Source organism: Pleurodeles waltl, unplaced genomic scaffold, assembly GCF_031143425.1.
Source record: "Pleurodeles waltl isolate 20211129_DDA unplaced genomic scaffold, aPleWal1.hap1.20221129 scaffold_91, whole genome shotgun sequence".
In the NCBI taxonomy this organism is placed as follows: Eukaryota; Metazoa; Chordata; class Amphibia; order Caudata; family Salamandridae; genus Pleurodeles; species Pleurodeles waltl.
The window spans coordinates 1,007,461-1,017,885 of NW_027150403.1; the positions used below are offsets into that span (position 1 = coordinate 1,007,461).

Here is a 10,425-nt window from a genome sequence, read left to right on the forward strand (position 1 = left end):
TCTGAGCCTACTGCATTCAAGCCAGCCAAGGAAGGAAGGTATGAGAGCGAAAATAGCTTTCCTGCCCTCACCAAGAACACACACCTTGAGCAAATAAGGTGCCAGACTTACAAGGCCCAATCGCCAACGGAGCATCACTTTTAGTGACGCCCCGGTGGCACTATGCACTGACCGGTATTTACAAGATGGCGTTCAGCCACTTTTTGTGGCTTAACACCACCTTGTAAATACGGCACCTTAGCATTCAGCGCTTTCCCTGGAAGGGGCGTGCAATGGGTGTTGCTGTGAGTGTGCCACAGCAACACCATAGCATTTTGATGCTGCTCCAGATTTAGGAGTTGTCGTAAATCTGCGTCAGCGCCAAAATCCAACGCCATCCCAGGGGTATCGTTAGAGTGGCGCACTGAGGAGAAATGTTTTCATTTCTCCTCGTTTTTTCTCTTTCTATGTGTGCTGCATTCTGCAGCACACATAGAAGTAAGAGCAAATCACCATTGAAGATTTTTCTTTTGGCCAGGAAGGTGTCCCTTCCTGCACAAAAACAATTTCCCCCTCAACGCAGTCATCCTTGTACCATGGTGCAAGAACGGCTGCGTTGGCGCTCAGCAGCTAATTTAGAGCTGGCGCAGGGGGAAGCACAGGGGTGCGCTGTATTCTACTAAATACGGCGCTTCCCTGCATTTTGAAAATGACGTAGCGTGGGGCTTGCAAATTTGGCACAGCGTCGCTTTCAGTCATTTTCTTGTAAATCTGGGACAAAATGTCTAAAGGATAGAGGCTTTTTATGTCATGTTCGATGACGACCATGCAAATGACTCTAGTCATACTGCAGAAGAGAGCACCATGTGGCGTTTCTTGCTTTGGGATGTAGTCTCCCAATCTCTGCCACCAACCCTCGGAGCAGGGTGGGAGCCTAGCACTTTTGTGCCCAGGCTCGTTGGTCTAGGGGTATGATTCTCGCTTTGGGTGCGAGAGGTCCTGGGTTCAAATCCCGGACGAGACCATTTTAGCGGAAAACAATCAAATCCTGCTCAAAATACACAACCCCTTAACATTTCTCATTCCACTCGAAGCATTGTTGCGCAAAACATATTTTTTGCCTCAGGCGAAAAATGGATTACAATGCCTTGGCTTCCTTCCTGCTTGCTCTCAGTGCGCCCTGTGTGATGATTTCACAGGCTTGCGTTCCTGGCATTTAGGCATCAGATATTTGTCTGTCTCTGCCCGCAGCTGTGACTTTTCAGGACGTCTGAGTGTATGCATGCTGGCTGACACCGCTGCAATTTTCACACTTCCCGCTTGCATTCTGAGCAACTGCTGATCAAGTATAGAGGAAATCGGGCAAACATATGAGGGGAACTGTGCTCCTTCAATTAAGCCAGCAAGCTTGTTTCTGTAGAGTAGTGGTTTTCACATTTGCCTCACACGCATAAGGTCCCCGGTTCGACACTGGGCAGCAGTAGCTTTTGTGTTTGCTCACTAAAACCTCAGTCTCTCTCAATGCACACTTAGACAGAAATGACCTTTAAAAACTTGTGACCTGTGTAAAATGTGCTTTACTATTGCAGGACGATAAAAAGTTATCTGCATCCCTCGGTGGTCGTGCATGTGCCTTGTTTCTTGTTCTGTTTTTTTTTTTTTTCTTGGCCATGTTATATTGTGGGGCCTTTAAAGCTGTGACTTTGATAGGAACATTGCAAGCGGCAGCATCAACAAGTGCAGACTGAAGAGTCAGACCTGCACAATGTTTTGGCTGTCAGGATGGCCGAGTGGTCTAAGGTGTCAGACTCAAGAGAGCTTGATCTTCAGTGAAGCTGAGCCTTCTGGTCTCTTCATGGAGGCGTGGGTTCAAATCCCACTCCTAACATGTGTGTTTCTTACCTTAAATCTCGCTCTGCTTGCACAGCCAGCTCCTCACACCACTATCTTTGGAAGCTGCTGTGGCATGTGAGGAGAAATCCACCAACCCATCGGCTGGGCCCTCAATCAAAATTCTGTGTATTACTGGAAGGGGCATCTCAGGCACACCTTCTGTTAGAGCTGCACTTTATGACAGTAACTACCATGCTGTTTTCTACTTAAGCAGTTGATTCTATCGTTTGAAGTGAGTCTCTCCTGCAACCTTTTGGGCAAAGAAGACACTGCCCCTGCAACAACACAGGCAGACAAGCTCAAACTGGGTTTCTTGGTTAGGCGGGCGGAGCATATTGGCAATGGTGCCTCCTCGTGACTTGCAATTTACATGAAGAAGACAGAGAGGCAGCTGGGAGTAGGCAGTACCCATGAACCCCTGAACACTGTCTTGCGACTTGCACACAATTCTTTTTTTTTTTTTTTTTTTTTTTTTTAAGTTTCAAAAGTTTTATTAAGAATATATAAGGCGGTACATACAGCATATAAACAGACTGTTTAGCTTTCAAAACATTGTTTTTGTTCGTTTACCACAATTATTTCCATTGTAAGCATATATACATGTACTGTCAGGTAAGTAAAAATTCCCAGTTGCATAGTTGGGTTGTGTACCCTTATTTTGAAGAAGAGTGGAAAACAGGTGGGGGGGGGGATGGTAAGGGGAGGGAGAGCGAGGATAGGGTTGTGTAGGAGGGGTTGGTCTTGGTATAGGGGAGAGGCAAAATAGTCATATGAAATGGGGAGGGGGGGAGAAGGGAAAGAAAGAGGGAGAAAGAGGAAGGGTAATCGCGGGGGAATGTAGAATGAAGAGACTCGAGGTAGGCAGGGGCTCTTTGTATCCTGAGACTAGCTTGTTCAGGCCTAAGAGTAGATCGTTCTGTACTTCTCCGTCTGTAGCAAGTTATTATCTAGGGGTAGATAATATGTATGATAGATATGGTAAGGTCGGTTAGAGAGTGTCTACGTCTTATATGAGTTGATTTCTCAGTCCTTGTTTGTGTTAGGAAGCGACTTGTATTACTATGTTGGGTAGTTCAGGGTCTCGGGCATGTGACAAAATTAGAGGCCTGTGGATTGATAGAGAGAGAGAAAAAAGAGAGAGAGAAGAGAGGATAGCGTAGCTAGGGAGAGAGAGAGGGGGCAGTAGGAGATTAAATGTGTTTCCGGAGTCTAGGATTCTCAGAGGGTGATTGGTAATTAATATTCCCTAATCATTGATCATTGAACATTGATCATCCGTTGGTCATCCACCGGCCGCTTCATGGTCTCTTCAAGAATGGGCGCCAGACCTCCTCAAATTGTTCTGCTTGGTCCTGTAGGTTATAAATCACTCATTCATGGGTAGCCGTTTGATACATGGCCGTCATCCATTCCATGGGTGTGGGGGCAATGCTAGATCTCCAGTGCCGGAGTATGCATATTTTGGCCGTGGCTAGCGCCGTATGGATTAATCGTTTATGTGCCCGCGATAGGGAGGGATACGGGCGAATGTCATGTAGAATGATAAATGCTGGTGGGGTCGGTTTTGGTATCTGTATGTTGCACACAATTCTGAAATGAGGCGGGGGAAAGGAGGTGATTTCCCCATCAAGGGCCATTCCGGGAAATCAGCCACCCCGCGTCTCTCAGGTGAGTGTTTCAGGCCTATGAGCCACTACTATAAATCTCGCCTGATCGAGCCTGATTGAGCGCTGAGCAAGCAAGTGTGCTTGAATCCAAGAGGCATGCTTCTCTGGCTCAAGAGTTAGCAGGCCCTTCAGTGCTTCTGGTCTGGAAGTCTAATGTGCAAGGGTCCAGGACTTGCAGAGGGTTACAACTACCAGAAAGGGTCTGCTTTTCACATCAGTGCCCTAGTTAAGCTCACTGGCACAGGGCATCTTGACTACCTCTTTCCTTGCTAGAGACAAACAAAAAATCCTTGACAGAAAACATCAATTGCTATGGCACGCTTAGAGAGAGAGCCTCCGAATGGCCCTGCTTTTCTGAAAGACGCTTCAGAAGATGTTTCAAATGCCTCTGCAGCAGCAGTCTAGTTGGTATAGGGGTATGATTCTCGCTTCGGGTGTGAGAGGACCTTGGTTCAAATCCCAGACAAACCCTTACCTTTATAGGTTCAGTCTGTGTTTTAAACAGGAGTATTTCTGCTTTTCACTCTTGTAAGATGTCATGTTGCAATGCAATACATGCTTTATACCTGCGTTGAGACGGTTCAGCATCATGAAGGTATGCAAGATTTCTTTGCAACTGCTTTTCTGTGCTGGAGCAGCAGTGCTCATAGGAACATTAAATGCACAGTGCTTCTCCATGGTAATTTCGGGTCCAGTTCTGAAATCACCTCTTGGAATGAAAGTGATGCCAGTTCCTTTCTTCCAAGGCAAGAGATCGTGTTCCGGAAGGCTCAGCTTTGAGCGTCATGAACATTGGCCCTCAGTCCTTGCATCCCAGTCCAATGCAGAGCCACATAAAGCAAGCAGGTGTGTCTGTTTCCATAGTGTGGTGGTTCCAGTACAATGCATAGCCACATGAAGCAAGCCGGCAAGTGTGTCTGTTTGTGTAGTGTAGTGGTTATCATGCGCACCTCACATGCAAAAGGTCCCTGGTTCGAAGCCAAGCAAATACAGCAAGTCGCTGGGCTTTTTCCCAGTATTTGCATTTCCTGACTCAGCTGACAGGCAAGCTGAGATAAAAGAGACTGTGTCTATCCCTCACCATCGTGAGGTACTACGCTCCTGGGGCATCTGTCACAGCTCACCAAGAGGAGTTGCCCCATCTTACGTCAGTCAGTTGCTCACTGTTTGACCTTTGCATTGAAGCCTGAGCCTACCGCATTCAAGCCAGCCAAGGAAGGAAGGTATGAGAGCGAAAATAGCTTTCCTGCCCTCACCAATAACACACACCTTGAGCAAATAAGGTGCCAGACTTACAAGGCCCAATCGCCAATGGAGCATCACTTTTAGTGACGCCCCGGTGGCACTATGCACTGCGCGGTATTTACAAGATGGCGTTCAGCCACTTTTTGTGGCTTAACACCACCTTGTAAATACGGCACCTTAGCATTCAGCGCTTTCCCTGGAAGGGGCGTGCAATGGGTGTTGCTGTGAGTGTGCCACAGCAACACCATAGCATTTTGATGCTGCTCCAGATTTAGGAGTTGTCGTAAATCTGCGTCAGCGCCAAAATCCAACGCCATCCCAGGGGTATCGTTAGAGTGGCGCACTGAGGAGAAATGTTTTCATTTCTCCTCGTTTTTTCTCTTTCTATGTGTGCTGCATTCTGCAGCACACATAGAAGTAAGATCAAATCACCATTGAAGATTTTTCTTTGGGCCAGGAAGGTATCCCTTCCTGCACAAAAACAATTTCCCCCTCAACGCAGTCATCCTTGTACCATGGTGCAAGAACGGCTGCGTTGGCGCTCAGCAGCTAATTTAGAGCTGGCGCAGGGGGAAGCACAGGGGTGCGCTGTATTCTACTAAATACGGCGCTTCCCTGCATTTTGAAAATGACGGAGCGTGGGGCTTGCAAATTTGGCACAGCGTCGCGCTCAGTCATTTTCTTGTAAATCTGGGACAAAATGTCTAAAGGATAGAGGCTTTTTATGTCATGTTCGATGACGACCATGCAAATGACTCTAGTCATACTGCAGAAGAGAGCACCATGTGGCGTTTCTTGCTTTGGGATGTAGTCTCCCACTCTCTGCCACCAACCCTCGGAGCAGGGTGGGAGCCGTAGCGCTTCTGTGCCCAGGCTCGTTGGTCTAGGGGTATGATTCTCGCTTCGGGTGCGAGAGGTCCCGGGTTCAAATCCCGGACGAGCCCATTTTAGCGGAAAACAATCAAATCCTGCTCAAAATACACAACCCCTCAACATTTCTCATTCCACTCGAAGCATTGTTGCGCAAAACATATTTTTTGCCTCAGGCGAAAAATGGATTACAATGCCTTGGCTTCCTTCCTGCTTGCTCTCAGTGCGCCCTGTGTGATGATTTCACAGGCTTGCGTTCCTGGCATTTAGGCATCAGATATTTGTCTGTCTCTGCCCGCAGCTGTGACTTTTCAAGACGTCTGAGTGTATGCATGCTGGCTGACACCGCTGCAATTTTCACACTTACCCCTCGCATTCTGAGCAACTGCTGATCAAGTATAGAGGAAATCGGGCAAACATATGAGGGGAACTGTGCTCCTTCAGTCAAGCCAGCAAGCTTGTTTCTGTAGTGTAGTGGTTATCACATTGCCTCACGCGCAAAAGGTCCCCGGTTCGACACTGGGCAGCAGTAGCTTTTGTGTTTGCTCACTAAAACCTCAGTCTCTCTCAATGCACACTTAGACAGAAATGACCTTTAAAAACTTGTGACCTGTGTAAAATGTGCTTTACTATTGCAGGACGATAAAAAGTTATCTGCATCCCTCGGTGGTCGTGCAAGTGCCTTGTTTCTTGTTCTGTTTTTTTTTTCTTTTCTTGGCCATGTTATAGTGTGGGGCCTTTAAAGCTGTGACTTTGATAGGAACATTGCAAGCGGCAGCATCAACAAGTGCAGACTGAAGAGTCAGACCTGCACAATGTTTTGGCTGTCAGGATGGCCGAGTGGTCTAAGGTGCCAGACTCAAGAGAGCTTGATCTTCAGTGAAGCTGAGCCTTCTTGTCTCTTCATGGAGGCGTGGGTTCAAATCCCACTCCTAACAGGTGTGTTTTCTTACCTTAAATCTTGCTCTGCTTGCACAGCCAGCTCCTCACACCACTATCTTTGGAAGCTGCTGTGGCATGTGAGGAGAAATCCACCAACCCATCGGCTGGGCCCTCAATCAAAATTCTGTGTATTACTGGAAGGGGCATCTCAGACACACCTTCTGTTAGAGCTGCACTTTATGACAGTAACTACCATGCTGGTTTCTACTTAAGCAGTTGATTCTATCGTTTGAAGTGAGTCTCTCCTGCCACCTTTTGGGCAAAGAAGACACTGCCCCTGCAACAACACAGGCAGACAAGCTCAAACTGGGTTTCTTGGTTAGGTGGGTGCAGCATATTGGCAATGGTGCCTCCTCGTGACTTGCAATTTACATGAAGAAGACAGAGAGGCAGCTGGGAGTAGGCAGTACCCATGAACCCCTGAACACTGTCTTGCGACTTGCACACAATTCTGAAATGAGGCGGGGGAAAGGAGGTGATTTCCCCATCAATGGCCATTTTGGGAAATCAGCCACCCCGCGTCTCCCAGGTGAGTGTTTCAGGCCTATGAGCCACTACTATAAATCTCGCCTGATCGAGCCTGATTGAGCGCTGAGCAAGCAAGTGTGCTTGAATCCAAGAGGCATGCTTCTCTGGCTCAAGAGTTAGCAGGCCCTTCAGTGCTTCTGGTCTGGAAGTCTAAGGTGCAAGGGTCCAGGACTTGCAGAGGGTTACAACTACCAGAAAGGGTCTGCTTTTCACATCATTGCCCTAGTTAAGCTCACTGGCACAGGGCATCTTGACTACCTCTTTCTTTGCTAGAGACAAACAAAAAATCCTTGACAGAAAACATCAATTGCTATGGCACGCTTAGAGAGAGAGCCTCCGAATGGCCCTGCTTTTCTGAAAGACGCTTCAGAAGATGTTTCAAATGCCTCTGCAGCAGCAGTCTAGTTGGTATAGGGGTATGATTCTCGCTTCGGGTGTGAGAGGACCTTGGTTCAAATCCCAGACAAACCCTTACCTTTATAGGTTCAGTCTGTGTTTTAAACAGGAGTATTTCTGCTTTTCACTCTTGTAATATGTCATGTTGCAATGCAATACATGCTTTATACCTGCGTTGAGACGGTTCAGCATCATGAAGGTATGCAAGATTTCTTTGCAACTGCGTTTCTGTGCTGGAGCAGCAGTGCTCATAGGAACATTAAATGCACAGTGCTTCTCCATGGTAATTTCGGGTCCAGTTCTGAAATCACCTCTTGGAATGAAAGTGATGCCAGTTCCTTTCTTCCAAGGCAAGAGATCGTGTTCCGGAAGGCTCAGCTTTGAGCGTCATGAACATTGGCCCTCAGTCCTTGCATCCCAGTCCAATGCAGAGCCACATAAAGCAAGCAGGTGTGTCTGTTTCCATAGTGTGGTGGTTCCAGTACAATGCATAGCCACATGAAGCAAGCCGGCAAGTGTGTCTGTTTGTGTAGTGTAGTGGTTATCATGCGCACCTCACATGCAAAAGGTCCCTGGTTTGAAGCCAAGCAAATACAGCAAGTCGCTGGGCTTTTTCCCAGTATTTGCATTTCCTGACTCAGCTGACAGGCAAGCTGAGATAAAAGAGACTGTGTCTATCCCTCACCATCGTGAGGTACTACGCTCCTGGGGCATCTGTCACAGCTCACCAAGAGGAGTTGCCCCAGCTTACGTCAGTCAGTTGCTCACTGTTTGACCTTTGCATTGAAGCCTGAGCCTACCGCATTCAAGCCAGCCAAGGAAGGAAGGTATGAGAGCGAAAATAGCTTTCCTGCCCTCACCAAGAACACACACCTTGAGCAAATAAGGTGCCAGACTTACAAGGCCCAATCGCCAACGGAGCATCACTTTTAGTGACGCCCCGGTGGCACTATGCACTGCGCGGTATTTACAAGATGGCGTTCAGCCACTTTTTGTGGCTTAACACCACCTTGTAAATACGGCACCTTAGCATTCAGCGCTTTCCCTGGAAGGGGCGTGCAATGGGTGTTGCTGTGAGTGTGCCACAGCAACACCATAGCATTTTGATGCTGCTCCAGATTTAGGAGTTGTCGTAAATCTGCGTCAGCGCCAAAATCCGACGCCATCCCAGGGGTATCATTAGAGTGGCGCACTGAGGAGAAATGTTTCCATTTCTCCTCGTTTTTTCTCTTTCTATGTGTGCTGCATTCTGCAGCACACATAGAAGTAAGAGCAAATCACCATTGAAGATTTTTCTTTTGGCCAGGAAGGTGTCCCTTCCTGCACAAAAACAATTTCCCCCTCAACGCAGTCATCCTTGTACCATGCTGCAAGAACGGCTGCGTAGGCGCTCAGCAGCTAATTTAGAGCTGGCGCAGGGGGAAGCACAGGGGTGCACTGTATTCTACTAAATACGGCGCTTCCCTGCATTTTGAAAATGACGGAGCGTGGGGCTTGCAAATTTGGCACAGCGTCACGCTCAGTCATTTTCTTGTAAATCTGGGCCAAAATGTCTAAAGGATAGAGGCTTTTTATGTCATGTTCGATGACGACCATGCAAATGACTCTAGTCATACTGCAGAAGAGAGCACCATGTGGCGTTTCTTGCTTTGGGATGTAGTCTCCCACTCTCTGCCACCAACAATCGGAGCAGGGTGGGAGCCGTAGCGCTTCTGTACCCAGGCTCATTGGTCTTGGGGTATGATTCTCGCTTTGGGTGCGAGAGGTCTCGGGTTCTAATCCCGGACGAGCCCATTTTAGCGGAAAACAATCAAATCCTGCTCAAAATACACAACCCCTCAACATTTCTCATTCCACTCGAAGCATTGTTGCGCAAAACATATTTTTTGTCTCAGGCGAAAAATGGATTACAATGCCTTGGCTTCCTTCCTGCTTGCTCTCAGTGCGCCCTGTGTGATGATTTCACAGGCTTGCGTTCCTGGCATTTAGGCATCAGATATTTGTCTGTCTCTGCCCGCAGCTGTGACTTTTCAGGACGTCTGAGTGTATGCATGCTGGCTGACACCGCTGCAATTTTCACACTTACCCCTCGCATTCTGAGCAACTGCTGATCAAGTATAGAGGAAATCGGGCAAACATATGAGGGGAACTGTGCTCCTTCAGTCAAGCCAACAAGCTTGTTTCTGTAGTGTAGTGGTTATCACATTTGCCTCACACGCAAAAGGTCCCTGGTTCGACACTGGGCAGCAGAAGCTTTTGTGTTTGCTTACTAAAACCTCAGTCTCTCTCAATGCACACTTAGACAGAAATGACCTTTAAAAACTTGTGACCTGTGTAAAATGTGCTTTACTATTGCAGAACGATAAAAAGTTATCTGCATCCCTCGGTGGTCGTGCATGTGCCTTGTTTCTTGTTCTGTTTTTTTTTTTTTCTTGGCCATGTTATATTGTGGGGCCTTTAAAGCTGTGACTTTGATAGGAACATTGCAAGCGGCAGCATCAACAAGTGCAGACTGAAGAGTCAGACCTGCATAATGTTTTGGCTGTCAGGATGGCCGAGTGGTCTAAGGTGCCAGACTCAAGAGAGCTTGATCTTCAGTGAAGCTGAGCCTTCTGGTCTCTTCATGGAGGCGTGGGTTCAAATCCCACTCCTAACAGGTGTGTTTTCTTACCTTAAATCTTGCTCTGCTTGCACAGCCAGCTCCTGACACCACTATCTTTGGAAGCTGCTGTGGCATGTGAGGAGAAATCCACCAACCCATCGGCTGGGCCCTCAATCAAAATTCTGTGTATTACTGGAAGGGGCATCTCAGGCACACCTTCTGTTAGAGCTGCACTTTATGACAGTAACTACCATGCTGGTTTCTACTTAAGCAGTTGATTCTATCGTTTGAAGTGAGTCTCTC

General features: G+C 47.6%; 2 non-coding genes across 2 annotated transcripts; both read left to right on the forward strand.

Annotated features, from left to right (window-relative positions):
* The first annotated feature begins 931 nt into the window (after positions 1 to 931).
* Positions 932 to 1,004, forward strand: TRNAP-UGG (transfer RNA proline (anticodon UGG)). Its single transcript has one exon. It is a non-coding gene; the product is annotated as a tRNA-Pro (tRNA).
* Positions 1,005 to 5,656: 4,652 nt separating this feature from the next.
* Positions 5,657 to 5,728, forward strand: TRNAP-CGG (transfer RNA proline (anticodon CGG)). Its single transcript has one exon. It is a non-coding gene; the product is annotated as a tRNA-Pro (tRNA).
* Positions 5,729 to 10,425: the final 4,697 nt, after the last annotated feature.